Raw genomic sequence first — 19,303 nt, 5'->3', positions numbered from 1 at the left:
GGTGAATGGGATCAAAATCCAGTGTATGGATTTCGCAAAGAATTAAAAAAAATTTAATGAGCATATGGCCATCTAGGCCAGTATGGAGTATTGTCTTAAAATAATAATATATATTCTTTTTTTAGAGAAAATAAGACTATCTTAGAAAAGTTTACTAATAAAGTAATTTAATTAATTATAAAAGTAATATTCTTATCTACATATGCACTACCTTCTTGACAGTAGCCACAGATTTACATTCTTTCAATGATTATTTTTAAGAATTAACCTGTCTATACTTACAAGTGTAATTGGATGAGACCAAGAAGCTCCACAGCCAACACTCTTTCATTGTGCTAGAGGCAGAATGTGGGAATCTCTTCTGTCTGAGTTAGGACTGAAATCATCCTAGACAAGAAGCACAGGATTTCAAGGTCTGGATATAGATAAATCATTTGACTGTCCCTGGTTGATAACTGTTTTGATAGCTGTCATTCTTTTAACATATGAGAAAGATCCAGGTGCAGTGGTAATAGTCAGTAGAATCATTGACTGGACAGTTTTTCCAATTGACCTACATTTTACATCCAGGGTTAACTTCATTGCCTGGCCCCATGGGTCAGGAGGATGGGCTGAGTCATTAGTGAGAAAGCTATCCATCCCTTCCAAGATGGGGCACTGAGTACAGGCTTGTACCCACCATGGGATGTCATTCTTTTTCCCTGGGGACCTCACTTGAGAAAGTAGAGTCGCAGCCTGTAAGGTTCTCAGATTTTTAGTGTGTGAGGCATTGTAGTGGCATCTTGCCTTGCCAGTGAACTTGTAGTAGTGGCCACATCTTTGGGTATGGTTTCAAGTGCAGATGTGGCCCATTATAAGGTAGAAGAGGGGCTGTCTTCTGCTCTCTGAGGTTGCAGAAACTGTATCTTCTGGAACAGGAAGGCTGAGGCAGTAATTACTCTTATCTGTTCTTCCCCCAATAAAACACCTCTTTATCATTTATCTTGGGTCTGGTGAATTCATCTAAACCCCGCCTTCAAGGCATCATTGCTGATCCAGCTGGGTTACTCCTGGTGATTCCAATGCTGAGTGCTGTTTTTGTTTACTAGACCAAATACCTCTTTAGCATAAGCATCTGGAATGGAATTCTGGATTGGAAAATAAATTCATTTTATACTTCTCTAGAAGCACAGCAATAAAATGTCATTCCTGTCTAAAGGTGAAGGTCCATTTTAGGATCTTACAGAATCAAACAGTTCTTCAAATCACTTCAAACATGGAGGAAGGATTTTTGTGGCTTTCACAGTTGGTGTGTGGAGATGGCACAATCTCTAGGGGTGGTTCTTGTCATAAAACAGCCACAGGTCATCCTGTGTGGGTAGGAAGTGACCCTCTCCAAAGGTTGCTGAATGCTGGGAAAATGTCACAGATTACAATGAGCTAAGGTCATGCTGATGGGAGATGTTCTGACAGGATCAGCCGGGGTGAGAGTGAGAGTAAATAAATAGCATCTTAGGAGTGAGCAGGAGGCACAAGCATCCTTTCAGGGCACTAGGGTGGCATCCCCTTTGATTGTGATGAGATCACAGGAAGTCTTGCAGGGAAATGATTCTGCCACACCATTGCCTACAGAGCAATAAGTTTCTCTCTCGAGCACGCACGCTATATATAATATATATATATATATATATATATATGTAATTATTATTGGATAATGATTTTGTTTTCCACTTAAGTAAATGTATACATTGTTTTACGATTGGGAAGAAAAACAGCCTAATAATTGGACTTTATTGAATATGTTAACTATTGGGCAGAAAAAACTGTTGATGGTGTATTGATTGTATGTATATAATTAGCTATGTAATACTGATTTCTCTTACTGAGTTTTCTTAGTAATATATCACACACATCCACTACCTTTGCAGAAGTTAATTCATTCTTCATTTAAATAATCTATTTGTGATAGAAAAATGTTTTCAGAAACATAATTTTGTACACAGTTTGTCTTTTCCATTTCTCGGTGGTCATATTGATTGCTTTACCTGTGTGGTTTGAATGGGAAACACTACACCCCCTCAAACACACTCACATACACACACGTTCACATGCTTGAACACTTGGTCCCAGCTTGTGGTGGTGGCTTGCAAGGCTATATTATTTTTTAGGAGGCAGATGCTTGTTGGAGAAAGTAGATTACTGTGGGGTGGGCTTTGGAGCTTAATACCCTGGCCCCACATCCTGTTGGCTCTTGGCCTCCTAACTGTGGACACGATATAATCAGCAACCTCAAATTCCTCATGCATGGCTCCCTTGCCACAATGGACGGTACATACTTCAATTGGGGGATGCTGAAGTGGGATTTGAAAATGGCAATATTTGCATTATTGCCTGCACATGCTCAAATCACACATACACTATGCATCATCCCCAGGTTGCATAGAATGGCTGATGCAATGTAAGTGCAATAGAAATAGTTGTTACAGCATATGAAGAAAAAAGTCTGTATATGTTCAAAGCAAGCATGATCCCTATCAGTATTTTCCTTCATAGCTGGTAGAGCCCATGTGTATATAGGTACCTTAAAATACTCAGGCTCAAGTAGATTAGACAAACACAAAAGAGAAAGGCACACTGAGTAGAAGCAGAGATTAAAGTGATGCTCCCATGAGTCACCTAGAAAGCTGAAGGCCATCTGGAAGCTGGCATTGGAAAAGGGACAGCCCTCTTCTAGAATCTTGGGATGGAGAAAACATGGGCTCAACCATCCAAGAATAAGAAACACTGAAACAGTCTTGTAACACAAGTGCTAAAGTGCATGGACTGAACACAGAAGCAGGACTTAGACCATGAGCAGGGCAGGGTTGGCCCCAGAAAACCACATCCTAGGAAGATAAGGAAGTGGAATGTTCATCCTTGGTGCTCACCCTCACCCTTTTACCTGGTGACCATTCAGTATGATGTCGATTAATTGGATTGCAATGCCTTTCTGTTTGTCTGTAAGGAGATTTCAGAGCGGGTGAAATGAGTGGAGAAAGTCTCTATTAAAGTATTTTGCATTGTCCCATGGGCCACAGTTCCAGACTGAATACAGAGAGGAGAAATCTACCTGAGAGCCTATACGTCCCACCTCTGCTTCCTGGTCTGAGATGTGAGCAAGCAGCCTCACGTATCACCATGTCCTCCCTCTGTGATGGGCTGTAACCTAACACATTAGCCTAACACACAAATCCTTCCTCTTTTTGCTTGATTTTTGTCAGTTTTATTCAGAGCTATTTATACATCTGATTTGGGCCAAGCAATAGAACAGAAGGTGGCACTTTGGCCCTGCAACATGACAGGAGTGAGGCACTTGGGAGGGATGCTGGTGAGCCCATCATTTCTGCCCACCAATCCTGGATCTCAATTAGCTAGACCCAGGCTGCACAGCATAGTCAGTTCTCGTATCTACCGTAAGATGATGAGGGACCCTACAGTAAAGACAGCACATAACCAAACAATATATAATATATATATATATATATATATATGTATATATATATATATATATATAAACAAAATAACAGCAACAACAAAACCAACCCTAAGAAATCACCCCACAGAAACAGGAGAAAGCCTTAAGAATAAGATTTGGAAGATTTTAAAAGCATAGAAAGATGTATTAAGCAGGTTGAAACCTGATGTGGGAAGGAGTGGGTGCTGGCATCTCACCATGAACCTGAGTTCTTCTCTGCCTGTTTGCCAGAGCTTCATGTGATCTGAGACAGTGGGTGGTATGGGCAGAAAGGACTCTGGAAAGGTCGAGACAAAGGTAGTTTCCAGTGATTGCCATGTGAACATGACTGCTGCCATGTACATGCTGGCATTCCGGAGTAGCTCACCACAGAAGTGCTTGCATTGGCAGGAAATGCATCAGAAGACTTCAAAGCAAAGCTATTGCCCTTGTCACTCACAACCAGCTTTGTGGAGATGGAAGACTGGACTCTCATCAAGGCTACACTTGCTACTGGTGGGGACATGCTACAAATTCACAAATCTCTGATTGGGTGCCTGGGAGTCCTTATTACCTCAGGACTAAGTATTCTTAACAGCTCTCTGGTGTTGGATACAGTAGACTGCATTTCTATGGAAAACAGAGTTTTGCCATTTTGTAAACTGGTTTGAGCAAGTTGGAAGCATAATTAAACTGACCAGATTTCTGCCTTAGAGTCTTAGCCCTTTAAGGGTTACTGTGGCTTCAAAGCTAAAGGTTCTGACATAGTAGGGTTTGATTCAGTTGACTGGGATTTAATTGCGATGCAGAAGTTATAGTAATAAACATTTGGTGATACGCTCAATAGAGGTTATATTAAACCCCCCTCCCCTGATAGATTTTGAGTGCTAAGCATAGAGGAATTCTTGGTGGCTGCTCACTAGCAAAGCTGTTACAGTTGGAAGACACACACTGTTGTGGGATGGCCCTTATATCCCTAGCACAGTCCACATATTCCAAGGAGTAAAGTACACTCTCCACAGTCATTTCGGATTACCAGTGAATCTCCCCATCTGTGATCCTGCTCCCATCCTTCTCAATGAAGTGACTTTTATTTCCCACTGCCCACCCACATGCTTGCAGCATATTTAGGCTTGCTCGTCCTTTCCCTTCTCCCTTCCCAACCTCCATACCTTTCTCTTCTTTCTTTTCCTTTGTTTTTTTTTTTTTTTTTGTTGGTAAAGAGACTCTTCACCATGTGTGGAGAAGGACTTGATGCTGTAACTTTGGAGTGGGGGCCAGCTGGTAATGTCTGTGATGAAGGACAAAACCAAATCTGCTGAGTATTTTATGTAAAAGATAAAATACTACATGTCTCTAATCCCAGCACTCAGGAGGCAGAGGCAAGGGGATCTCTCTTAATTCACTACCAGTCTCCTCTACATAGTGATTTCTAGGGCATACAGAGCCACACAGTGAGACTCTGTCTGCAAAATACAATAAAATAAACCTAAATTAAAAGATTAAATATAAAAGGCAAATCTATAGAAGAATGGAGAATGAATTTTGCTGTCTAAAACATTAGAAAATAGATAAAAGGGGACTTGGTGAAACTAAAATTGGGAAATTTATAATTCTTATACCAATGAAGAATTGGACTAGAAAAGCATATGAATTGTAGAAATAGTATAGTTTCTGTACATGATTGAGAACAGTGGTTCTCAATCTGTGGTGTACCCCTGAAGGTTGAATGACCCTTTTACAGGGGTTGCACTTGCCAGTATAAAAGACTATCCTTTCAATACTCATTTCAACATTCATGCTAAATTTATAAATTTGAGAAGTGCTCTTCTTACAAAATGATAAATTGTGATGACTCCATGTCCATGGCAGTAATGTCAATAGTGGTATCAATCCTGAGCATCCCTCCTATGGTATTTGACAGTGAGGTCTGTATTGACCTCCTGTAATGCATGTGACCTTGGTTTGTGCAGTGTAGCTAGAGTCGTTCTCTTTGGGTTTTGTTTTTGTTTTTAAAAAAACCCACTAAATTAGCGTTTTTGTGTTCTAGGCATTATTGGAAGCCCCCGATGAATGGTCTCGGTTGATGCCCACAGCAATCCCAGTAAGTGATTACTCTGATCTTCCATCCAGAACTGTGCTGATCCATAGAGGAAATGCCTTTTGCTTCCTCATTCCATGCTTTCTCTTCCATCCTGTTTTCTAATGGCCCACTGTCCCATATAATTCAACTTCTTACCAAGCATATCCATTTCAAGGCTCAGCCACACTTTGCTTCATTTAATCTATTTTGTATCTTGAATCAGGGTCCTCCTGTATAGCCCAGTCTTGTCTCAAACTTGCTGTTATCCCCCTGCCTCTGTGCCCTCAGTGCTGGGTACACAGATGCGTGCCACCACACCCAGTGGTCCCAGAGGCACTTTAAAACTAGGCTGTTGAAAACCCAAATGGCATCCTGACCAGTGGTCCCTCTCAAATCTGTTCTTCCTCACTGGTAGACTTTATTCGGAGTATGCAGGCATGGGGCTCTGCCTTCTACAGCACTATGCACAGCAGACACCAATGTTAACCTTGACTTCTCTCTCCCCTCTCTTTCTCATTCCTCTCACTCACATACTCCTCTCTCTCTCCATCACTATGTCATTTGGTACAGTGGTTCTCCCTCCTAAAATGTCTTCCAGGTGTGTCCTTTCATGTATCCTGGTCTGTGTTTAAGGATGGGGAGGGGTCTCTTAGATTTCCCAGAATCCTGCAGGGTGCCAGTGGTTGCCACAGGCTCAGGTTCTGTTGGAACATCTGACTATCAAGGGTCAGAATCATTTCCTTTACTTAAAAATCTCCATTCCAGCCTGATGGACCGAGGAAGCCACCGGTTGGGTAGCCAGCTGCAGCTGCTTTTGCGCACTGTGCTCTAGTCCCATTTCCTTCAGCTTTGATTTCAGTTAATAATATGTACTGCATATTTTGTTGGGTTATATGGCTTATTACCAATTACTTCAACATCAAGCCAGGTTTGTTGTACATCTTTCTTGCTTGATCTTGTTTCTGGAGCAATTTGGGAGAACTCCATTTTCCTCCTGGAGAGGTGTTTTTGGCTGACTCCATGCTGACATTACATTTAAGACTTCTGAATGCCTGCTCCATGGTTGGTTTCCTCCATGCAGCCTCAGCTCAAAGGAAATCAGAAAACCCCAGGTTTTCTGAGCTCCCTCCTGCTTTGCCTTACTGGGGGGTCCCCATCATGCTTTCAGATTCTGAATCTTACCGGAAGGCTCCTTCTATACAATGATTCAAAAGCCAGCCTACTGTGTGGCCTGGGAGACAAGGCTCTGAGCCATGTCATGCTCTGGCCTGCAGAGAGCATGGCTTCCTGCAACATTGCTATGGAGCATCCCAGGATTCATAAGTTGGCTGATTAGCCTAGACTCTAAGCATCTTCTGGTGTCCTGACCCAACAGCTGCAGTTTTTGTGAGAACAATAAAACTAGGCTTAACGATGTGAATTCGGAAAAGAAACACTAGACACCCCTTACTGACAACCAGACTGTGTCATCACTCCTGGGGTCTGCATGGAGAGTTTTCCCAGACCAGAGAACAGCCCGAAATGACCCTCTATAAATTCCTCTGAGCAAAGGCGCATTCATCTTAATAGGCTGTCCCTAGACTGCCACAGCTGGGTGTCATTTGCATCAGAAATTTACCTTCCTTCTCTTCCCCAGTCCAGGCCCGCTTCCCTTTAAGGAGGTGGTTGTTAAAAATTGAAATTGCCAGGCATGCTGTATTTTGAATTTATGCCAGAGCTCCCCGGGCAAATGCTTTCTGCATGCCCAAGCACTGAGAGAGCACAGCTCTGCCACCCGCCATTGTCAGACAGCCTCCCTTGCTCCTGACTTTTTGTATCTGTGGGAGCTGTGGAAAATCCTGATACAAATCCTATCACCTAGGAGGTTGCTTTTCTTGGTGACAAATCTGTGGCATAAGAAGGGAAAAAAATAAACAATAGAAATCCAAAAGACAAAACTCCCTTCCAGCCCGTGACATGAACGAATCATGAATGCCCACCATCACCTGCTTGTCACTTCCCTCTGCAGGGCTCTCTGTAACGATCTCATTGCTGAGGGCACATCCTGGACCTCACCTGGGCTCTCCCAGGAAAACCCATCTTTCCAGGGATCATCAAATCATACAACACAAGGCAGTGATGGCTGGCTGAGACATGGTCACTCAAGTTATTCAGAGAAGAGATGAATGTCCCCACCTCTTGCTATGTCCCTGTGCTTCACATGATCCAGCTTAGTCTGAGTTATTTCTTTATGTGAAACACTGACATGTTGGACATGGCACATAGATGCACAAATCCTTTGGATCATTACAGGGAATCTCGAGCATATCACATGATCCTAAACAGAGGCTACCTTATCCATTGTTTCTCATAGCACTGGAAGCAGGTTAAAAGTTATCACAGGTTGTAAGTCAGTGAAACAGATGTGGACGCCCATTTCATCTCTGAGCAAACAGTATCAAGTGTAAGTGGTGTATATATTCTATAGAAGGTTATAGGGAGATACTTGTGTAGCCAACGGGCATGTTGAATCGCCATTCTGTCACAATCCACTGTGGAAGGGCCACTGAACTTGACACAAGTGTTTTTGGGATTTAAATTTGAACTTAAATAGATGTGGTTCTGTGGGCAGCTAGATCTGTCCTCTCTAATACAAGAAGATATAATCAAATTGCACATGTTAAAATTTAAGGCTCACTTCTTTCTGTTGTATTACACTCAAGCGTGCGTGTGTGTGTGTGTGTGTGTGTGTGTGTGTGTGTGTGTGTATGTGTGTGTGTGCGCGCATGTGAATTCACTCTACCTGGTTCCTACTTACGCTTGGTTTGATCAGTATTAATAGAAAGTAGGGGGGTCCACTACTATTGAATTTTACTTAGACTCTTGAAAAGGACGATTTCTGGTAGTGGGGAAGTGTGAAGCCATAGCATTAAGCTGTCTGAAGTAAAACGCACAGATGCTGAGCAGGAGGCATCTGACACACACACTTTTGTGGGTGGAGCAGGATCAATACAGAGAAACTGCCCGAGGTTTTATATAGAATCACTCCATCTTTAGACTGGCATTATAAAGTAGGCATACATTTCCCATGAATGCCTTGTGGAGTGATTTTACCAAAGTGACATATACCTAAAAATAACATTTCAGAGACAATGTTTCTTTATTATCATTTTTTTATTTGTGCATGCCTGTCTGTATGTGTATTTATGCCAGGTATCCTGGGAAGTAAGAAGAAGGCATCAGTTCCCCTGGAACTGGAGCTTTCGATGGATGGCTGACAGCCACCATGTGGGTACTTGGAATCAACCCCAGGTCCTCTGTGAGAACAAATGCTATTACATGTTGAGTCATCTCTCCAGCCCTGGAAGTAAATATTTTTTTTCAGATTTTTAAAATTTGAATTAGAAACAAGATTGTTTTACATGCCAATCCCAGCTCCCTTCTCCCTCCCATCCTCCCCTACCAACTCCCCCAACTAAAACCCTACCTACATATCCTTTCTTCTATCCTTACCCTGACTCAACCTTTCTGCTCCCTCATGTCCTCTGCATCCCTCCTCTTCTTCCCTTCTCATTCTCATAGCTCCCTCTCCCCTCTTCCCGTGCTCTCAATTTACTCAGGGGATTTTGACCCTTTCCCCTTCTCCAGGGGACCATGTATGTCTCTCTTAGGGTCCTCCTTGTTTACTAGCTTCTCTGGCAGTGTGGATTGTAGGCTAGTAATCCTTTCCTCTAGGTCTAAAACCCACGTATGAGTGAGTATATATCATGTTTGTCTTTTTGTGATTGGATTACCTCACTCAGAATGGTTTCTTCGAGTTCCATCCATTTTCCTGCCAATTTCAAGATTCCATTGTTTTTTTCCACTGAGTAGTACTCCATTGTGTAAATGCACCACATTTTCTCTATCCATTTTTTAGTTGAGGGGCATCTGGGCTGCCTCCAGTTTCTGGCTATTACAAATAGTGCTGCTTTGAACATGGTTGAACAGATGTCCTTGTTGTATGGATGTGCTTCTTTTGGGTATATGTCTAAGAGTAGAATTGCTGGATCTTGGGGTAGACTGATTTCCATTTCTTATGAAAAACATGCTACTTATTTTAAAGACACATTATATGTCTTATTTTATCAGTATGTGTGCACAGGTGAGCAAGGGCCATGGCAGCCATGTGACAATTATAAGACAGGGTCTCTGTGTTGTTCACACTGCACTGTGCATGTCTGAACCAGCACAACAGTGAGTCAGGAATTCTCAACTGTAAGAATTCTGGGACTGCAGACACCTGCAGCCACATGTGGCTTTTACATGGATTTTTGGCAATATGAGCCTGAGTTCTCATTGGACAAGTTCTTTGCCCAATGAGCCATCTCTCAGATGTATTATAGCATTGCAATAAGTAGATCATTATTTGAGAGGTGATGTAATAGCAAGATTTGAACCAGTGTCTTACTGTTTTAATAATAATGCTTGTGAAACTAGGTTATAGATGATAGAAAACACATTTTGGCTTCTACTGCTTTCAAAGCTCTCAACAATCCCTTCTCTGCTTTTATGATGAATTCTTAGCTTAGTACCACCTTGTTTCAACACGATCTTAGGTAGTCTCTTAGTGTGGTTGTTTATATGCCTTCTTATTGGTAAATCAATATAGTGTTTTGCATATTTGCAATCAATGGATTGTAAAATTCCAGACAGCAGATTCTCTTCTTGACTCTGCTTCCTGTTTAGGGCCCTTCCTCCTGTCATTAACCCATCATCTTTGGCAAGGGCCATCAACCTTGTGGCTTCTGTGAGGCTGAGGTCTAAAGACTAGCAAGCTTTTAGTGAAAATGTGCCAGGCTGTCTTGGAACCAAGTGTTGTTGTTGTTGTTGTTTTTGAATAGTTGCAATACAGATTTTATGTCCCATGTCATCCCAATAGTGTGACAATGGAGAACCTGAACATTTTCATGTTTTAATACAGACAAAGCAGAGTAAAAAAATAAATCAATGACCAGGAGGTGACTATCCTGAGGAGTGGTACAAATTGGCAAAATACAATGACTAAACTAGACCTTCAATCCAACTCTTCGCACTCTGTTTCTGAGAGCATTGGCTCATTGGTTCCCCATCCTCCCAGATGAACACCTCACACCTTTTCAAACTCAACATCAACTAATCCTTCATTCTCAGCTAATGGCCTTGCTTTCTATTGCCTGTTGCGTGGGTTGGGGGGGTCTGTGTAGAAGAAAATTATCCTCTACTAATTCCCAGGACCCAGATGGCCTCAATTTTGTTCACTTACACATCTTGTCACAGAGGTCTGCCTGTACTCCTGGATGTAGTCAGGAATTCTCCTTGTACCCTAAGTTTCAAGTCCCCTTGTCTATTCAAGATCATCATTTCTGCTTTGCTTATGAGCCCTTCCTACATTATCAATTGCCCAAGTTCAGTGTATGTTTCTAGTATGCATCCTCTTACAGTTTAAAAGAAAATGCAGTCTAAACTTCACTTGACTCCTATTACCACTTTTTAAAAACTGTTGTCTTTCTTATTATTCCCTTTGGAGTTAACTCCTCAAAATGGCTTCCCCTGCATATCTATGGGTTCCACAACCAGGGATTCAACCACCTGCAAATCAAATGTATTTTAAGAATATCGTGACTGAAAAGACAAACACACTGTCCTTTGTGTCTGTATCCTCATTATGACAGTTATTCCACAGCACTTATACAAGATTGTGTCACCTGAGAAGGGTAACAACATTAACAGTATATGCAAATGGTATTCCATCTCATAGCCAAGCCTTGGTGCCTACAGATGCAGGTACCCAGAGGGGCTCCTGGAACCAATCTCCTTTGGATGCAGAGATGCCTACATTATTTTTGACACATCATAAATTACATACATTATAGGATGTCATGATGTTTTGATATATGTGTGCAATATGGAATGATTAAATCAAACTAATTAACATATCCATCATCTTGATAACCTATAATTTTTAGGGAAACTTTTGAAATGTACTTTCTTGGTTATTTTGAAGTATACAATGGTGTTATTTACTTTCGTCACTGGCTGTACCATAAGCTCAGAATATTTCTGTTTATGAGAAATCTTGTACCTCTGTGAACAAAGTCCAGTTCCTACTGCCCTTACCTCTTCACCCACAGGGAGCCACCAACCAACCTATCATCTACTTTGTGAGTTCAATTTTGTAAAATTCTGCATATAGATGAAGGAAGGGGTACAAAGCCGGGAATGCAGGTCACCTCTGGAAGCTGGGCAAGGTGAAAGGCATGATTTACCCCCTGAGACACTGAACCTAATGAAACTCATTTGGAAGTTATGACTTCTACAGCATTCAGATAACCAATCTAGATTATAGTAGAGCAAAACAGGTCTGATCACTCATGCAATCAGCCATGGAAAACTGATACAGGACACTCACCAAAAGGCTCTAATTGGTGAGCTTGTAAAACTGCATGTGCTCTCCCCAGATCATGTCTTATATTCATTGCTACTTTTATTTTACTACTTATAATTATTGAGCAGTTTTTACCACCTAACATTTTATTCTCTTCTACATGGTAGCATCTAAATTCCTTAAGAGTATGTTTACATCCAGATTCCTTCTTTATATTTCAGTTTGCCAGCACCTAGAAGGCCAGCTTCACTAAAGTTGCTCAGAAAGCATTTGGTGAGTGAATGATGAACATCAGATAGGAAAGACATTGAACGTAAAGATCAGAAGGACATTGGGAACTCTTCAAATGCATAGATTGCAGCTCTCTCTTCTGTGCTATTCCTTCTGTTAACAACACGGATTCCTTCCTAGGCCCCGAAGTCTCCTGTCCAAACTTTTGTTATGACATGCAACACATGTTTTATCTTTTGTGGAGCACATTTTGCCTTCAAAGTAAGTTCAGGAGAGCAGAGCCATGTTATATTGGTATTATACATACATGTCGCCATGAATGGTGTTTATCCTGTGAATGGCCAGCTGGTGGGTAAGTCAACATCTAGGGTACTCATTAAAACACTGTCAGTCCACCAAATTATATCACTGCCTACCATCAGAAAGTAAGTAAAGATTCTATCAATTCCTCATAATGAGCTCCTATACAGCTCATTGGATATTTTAGTATATTCAATAGCTTTTAAGGGAATAGTTAAACGAGTTGATACATATGTGATTTACCTATGAATATAAAAGTAAACTTAAAAGCTCATATACCAAGTTATCTCACAATCAAGTAATGGATGCTTTGCAGTCTAGTAGTTCTTAACTGAGACACTTGTAGCTTCTTTGGCCTTCACCTTCACTGTGGTGGCTATAATTTTTCCCCAGGAATGAGAAATAACAAGACTAGCTTTCCATCCTTGAGTTTTCTCCGAAGTTCTGTTATTTCCATGAATAAACTGAGCCCTGGACATCTGCACAGCTGAAATGCATTCCATCTACATCCATGTGTTCAATGCACTGTTAAACAAGCCTTTCCTTATATGCCAGGGGATGTGCTGAGGCTGTTGAAGCGGCCTATCAGTGGAGGGCTGTGGTTACCCATATTTCAGAAGAATCCCTTCAGTAGCACTCACTAGAAGCATTGAGTGGAGGTTGAATCTAGGGGTCAAACTCAAGGCATGCCAATCAATAAGGCAATCCTCTTGGGAACCATGGGGATTAATGAGACCCTGGCTCAAGACAGTGATGATTGGATTTAGAAGATGAACTGAACTTCAGGAGTGCTTAAAAAATGAAACATGCAGGTTTCATGTTTAGCCTTGCAGATGAGGAAAAAAGAGGAATAAACCCAACTGGCAAGATGACTGGGTGAGCACATGGTCAAGGATGTTCACTGTGGCAGAAGATGAAGAGGGAGCTGTTTTAGGGAGAAGGTTGTTTTTCTGAGGGTCACTGAAAGCCTCTAAAAAAGCATGGAGAGAGCCCTGGAGCTGCTCAGACTGTAAGAGCTAAAGCTTTTTACATTTATTTGCAGCACTATTGAGCTATTGTGCTAGCACTTCTTTCTGTGTGATGAGTGTAATAGACATCTTCCTCTGAGCCATCACTCTAGAAACCTCAAATGTCACAAAATGAAACAATGAAGTGACCTTAGCATCTGAGAGATTTCCTGACACATGATCAAATCCCAGTGGCAGGCTTTCCTCTGCCAGTTAATGAAGAGTTGTAAGCATTAACAGTCCCACAGGGCCTTCCCAACAACTCTGATAAGCCCTGAACTAACTGTCCACCATGAAAGATCACAAATAGAAGCATCATATCATGATGAAAAAAGCATGTCATGTATTGATTTCCTGTTCCCGTGGGATCTTCATTAATACGGATTGTACTATTTATGAAACCTCATACCCTTTTCCAGGGGAAAATGTGTTTTAGGGAGAAGCTGTGACAGATTGGATATGACAAGTGCTGTTTTGCAATTACTGCATGTCTCCGACTCTGACATCCTCCAATTCATGCTCAGGATACCCCTGTGCATACAGGATCATTAGCACTTATTTTTTAGATGAGAAAATGGAATCAATGAGCAGGGTGACAATCAAAGTAACGTTTCTAGCTCTGAAGCCAACAGAGTCAAGTCAAATCTAAACAGAAGTGAGATACTTCATCTCCTTGAACCCCAATGTGTATACCAGAGAGGCACTATCTACTTAATACATTGATATAGCTAATGTGGCAGACTGGCAGTTAGTGCCTGCAAGTGAACAAAACTAGTCCATATTTCCATCATGATTTTTGCTCTGTTTTGACCAGTTTCCCATCAAGATTCAGTGCAATGGATGTCAAGTATCTTTGGTGTCTCACAGCACCAGTGTGTCCTACAGTTTATGGCAGAGGCTAGGTAGTAGTAGAAAAAATGTAGAAACTTGAAGATAGTTGGTATTACAGGTTCTGATATCTACCATGGACAGCCCAAATACCTGGTGAATATTTCTGGGAAGGTCTTATCTCCCTCAAACTAAATCATTGTGTGGACAACACGACTTATTTGACAGTATTCTACTCATTTTTATGCAAGCCCAACACATTTCTCAGATTATCTTCCAAGTGAATTATTTAAGCACCACAAAGACCCAGGAGTGTCCTGGGGAAAACAGACATGTCTAGGATTCCTGGTACAAAGGACTCCCAATATTACATTGGTTGCTGAGCAAATACGTATTTAAGAGGAGGTGAAGAGTAGCACTGGGGAATGAGGAGAGGGGACTTAGAGAAATTACAAAGTTGATCCAGCAGATGCTCAAATCATGTGGCCTGGGACAAAGATGGCAACATGTCGTGTGTACTGGCCAGAAGAGGCAGGAATCGGAGTGGCCTAAAAGCCACCTTTGAAACCTGAACTCTGGTACCCTCAGTGTTCTGTCCCCAAGTTATCCAATCAGACACTGAGCTGGGAACTTCTAGAGAGAGCTCTAATAGATGAGACTCAAGGCTGAATCAAGTAGATTTACAATTTGGACATTACCTGGGTGAGGCTAATACAATCCCCAGAGCCAGTGCAGGGAAGAATATCTCAGAGTAGAAGCTCTTAGCAGTCCTTCAGACAAGATCATGTGAACATCTTGTGGACTGTATATGGAGACAGGTGCTTCCCAAGGGTGACAACTACCTCATACAGCTAGCCCATGAGAAGCTAAGATCTCCATGCCTCAATGAATTCCACCAACCAGGAAGATGGAAAGAAGATCCAGAGATTCCATGAGGGTGTCCTCATTTCACCCCAGAAGATATGAGTGAAGATCTAGATACCCAGGATGCAGCCTTGAGCTTTGCTGTTATGAAGCCAGGCATTTTTCAAGTGGCTTATTAGTTTATGAGAAGACAAAATACATACTACACCATAGAGAAAGATTCTCGGAGCACCATCCCAAGAATACCTTCAACGCTGTGTTCTTCCTATCTTCCCACTCTATTTTCCCATGAGCTTGACACACAAGCACTGTGTTCCCTCTTTTGTCTTCAGCTGTTACTTTCCTTTCTGTCTATTGACACTGAGAGTCCAGATTCTCATATCTTTAAACACATGCAGATATTCTCCAAAATTTTCAGGTTATCTCATTGGCTTCTGTAGTTCCACAGCCTCTTAGTGTGGACTAATTCACACTGCCAGTGTCAGTGAGTCCCCCAGACTGTAGCTGCCCTGCTGTGGTCTTCTTCCATGATGGCATTGCTCTGTTTCCCAAATAGATCTCTTTAAATTTGTATGCATGCATGTATGTATGTTCTTTCTGTCTGCCTCTCATCTATCTTGTCTCTCTACTTCCTTCCCTCTCTCTTGCTCCAAGTGGTCCTGTTTCTCCAAAGAACCCTGAATGATAATGTTATTACATATACTTTGGTTTTACCTAGTGGCATGGTGCCATTTTCCCTCCTCAGTCTCTCTTTGCTTCATTTTCCTCCTGTATCAAATGGGAACAATGTCAGGTATACTGAATATGCTTGGCCAGCCACAGAACACAGTCAACTGTCTACATGTTACATGAAAATGCCAACAGTGGATCCTCTGTATAAAAACAAATGTGGTTTGGGCTTTTAAAATTTTTTTCAAAGCAAATAGATCATTAAAGGAACCTACGTGAACCTCTGTCATCATATTGCTATGACTGAGTCGTACCCTGTGGTAGACATCTAGGTCTCCATGGCTGGCTTTACTGAGCAGGTACATACATTTGTTCATACATCCTTCAGTTACAGAGTGAACAAGCATAAGCCAGTGGGGGAAGATATGTTGGGGATGGGATCCCAGGCTGCCACATGCTTGACAAGGGGCTATGAGATTTGCATTGCTTTTAGAAAATTACAAAGCACAGAAAATTTTTGTTAAGGGGCGTCTATTGCTGGAGTTTCTTGCCCTGCCAGGTCCCACCACTCTTGAGCCCCAAATGAGTCCACAGACACTATATATTAATTTACAAACTGTTGGCCGATGGCTAGGGCTTCTTACTGGCTAGCTCTTTCAATTATTAACCCATTTCCATTAGTCTGTGTATTTCCACATGGTCTTGAGTTACCGGAGAATGCCCGGACCTGTTACTCTTTTGAGGTCTACATGGTGTCCCTTTTGGTCTCTCTTTGCTAGAATTCTCCTAGTCCCACCTATCATCCTGCCTCTATAGGCCAAACAGTGTTTTATTCATCAACCGGTAAGAGAAACATATATACAGAAGGACATCCCCCATCAGGAGTCTTTTATCAGATAAGAATGTAGCTATTTGTACCATAATTCTAAAACTATATATTAATTAAAATACAGTTTAGTAGCCTCAGTGGCTGTCCTGGCATAGATCAATGTACGGCTTGCAGGAGGCTGCTTCTGTTGGGTTTGACAGATCTTCCAGCATCAAGAACCTCATAAGCTGAACTTGCTGTCAACAGCATTTTAGTCTCTCCCAGTTTCATAGCATTTTATTTTGAAAAAAGAAAGAAAATGCTTTAAAATGCTCCCATTAAGCTGTCTCTATATTGTATTTGCAATCTGCCAAATTTTATATGGCCATTAAAAGTTTAAATGTAAAAAGGAAATTAAAAGCATTAATTTCTAAAACTTGAAAGTGCATAAGAATGAAAGGGGAAAATCAATACTATTCAAGCCACAAATCCTCTCTGCTGGTCAGTCTGCTCCTCCTCTCAGCTGCCTCCTCTGCAGAGGGCTGCCCCTTCTCTGATGTGTGGCCCTGCTCTGCTGGAGGCTCAAGTCTGTGCATAGTTTCATACTGGCTTGTAACCTTTGCTAAGTGTAGAAATGAATAACAGTCAGAAATGGGGAAAGACTGTCCACTTTCCCTATGTAAAAATAATTTAAAAGAAATCACCATAGTTCTGGGTTTAGGATTTATACTTGAAATTCAGGGAAAAAATGTGGCCCTTAATGGCATCTCCATGCAGCAATTGGAGTGGCTAATGAGTCTGTTAACAGAGCCTTGTCAGGAGTGTACTGAATATTCATCACAGTGAGCTTTCCAGTAAGTCCTGCTCACTTTCAACTCAGCTAAACTGATCTTTTTTATTAAAGTTTCACCAGTTGAGAATCAGAACCTTATAAAGTTTCAAGATCAAGACAGTCCCCACTAAGAAAATTGATCATGTGCAAGGACCTCTAACAGCAGGCATGGGAACAGTAATAGCCGGCCCCAAGCTTGAGGGTGCATTCTAAAATACTAGGGAGCGGTTCTAAAAATTGCACAGGGTTCTCTTGGCTCAAACTCACAGTATTCTTTAAACATTCCAAATGCAAGAGACTTCTGCTTACTCCACGTTTGGACAGACCCTGGCACGCAGAGGATCTACTCAAGCTTGATCAATCCTTAACTTGGGGCCCAGCCCGTAGTGAGTTGGCTTACATGAAGAAAGTGAGACTGGGCAGGCAGAGAAGTCACCTAAGTGTCACCTGGTTTCCAGTGTCTTCTGGAGTGACATTGCAGTTTGGAAAAGCAGGGTGGAACTTGGTTGCATTGGCAAATAGTGCACTGGAAACAGAGCCAAGGGCATTGGAAAGAGGTACAAGGGCACCATGGGCCCACTCCATGGGCATACCTTCCCTAACTGCAGTGAAAAGGGGTCCAGTTGTTCAGATGTTTGTAAGAGGGCAGTGGCCAACTTCAGGCATGCTGGCAGCCTGTGGAGAGAGGTGCTAATGAATGTATATGGTTTCAGGCTTGGGGTACATTACCATTGCACCCTGCTTGTGCAATGTGCACATGCACACGTGTGTGTGTGTGTGTGTGTGTGTGTGTGTGTGTGTGTGTGTGTGTGTGTGTGAATACTACAAACTGTGCAGAGTGTTCCCAAGCTCAGAACACACACTGTAGCTTACAGGGCACTGAGGAAATGCAGGTGGCCTGTGCTGTTCCTCTCATTCCACAAAACACCAACACTTGCAAATGAGAAACTTCAGATGCCTGTTCTGTTAATATTAGAATTCAGGTTTAGGCTTTAAACTTTGTAAATCTATCTCTTTGTGTCATATTTTACATCAACCCTTTTTCCTAATTAATGACACAGTTTGATTTACAAAACAAAACGGCTTGCCTAAAGATGACCAAAATAATTAGAACATTTCTATTAAGTTTTATTTACTGCCACTTAGGTGTAATATTTAAGATTAAAATCCTAAATCGTTTTCCTTGAAGAAAGAATTTTTATGATCTAGCCAAAGAAAAATTTGAAAGCATGTCATACACAGTCAAGCAACTTAGTAGAAAATGCTGATTGAAGCAAAGTACGGGTAACTATTGATGAGTTACGTGTCTACACAACACAGGACAAAGCACATTCCATATAAATTTATTATCAGAGGAGTTTGGCTTACAATTAATCATAGATTATATAGAAGGTTTCCTTAATCTAGGGTGTAGAGCTTGCCTCTTTTCTTTATGCAGCATTACTCATTCGGATGGCATAAATAGCCTCAGAAAGTTAAACAACAGCCATAGACTACAATGATAAATAACAGCAGAGAAAAATATTAATGGACAGAAGAAAGAGAGGATACATTATCAAGGGAGCTGGGAGAAGGGACAGTGAGCATGATTTAAAGTCTTGTGGGAATGGATCGGTCATTCTAGGAAGAAAGCGTTTACATCATGCCCCTGGCACACTCACCATCCTATAACACATTTCACCGCAGAGTTGAGACTCAAACTCCAGCTAGGAGATTAGAAACAGGAGGGAATTGAACAGTGAGGCTCTGAATCCCCATCCATCATGGCGGGGATTGGGGACTGTTATTTTTATCTTCAGCAGGCTGCTCTTCTAATCTCTCTGT

Source organism: Cricetulus griseus, chromosome 2 (assembly GCF_003668045.3).
Source record: "Cricetulus griseus strain 17A/GY chromosome 2, alternate assembly CriGri-PICRH-1.0, whole genome shotgun sequence".
Classification (NCBI taxonomy): Eukaryota; Metazoa; Chordata; class Mammalia; order Rodentia; family Cricetidae; genus Cricetulus; species Cricetulus griseus.
Note: the sequence above shows the minus strand (reverse complement) of the source record.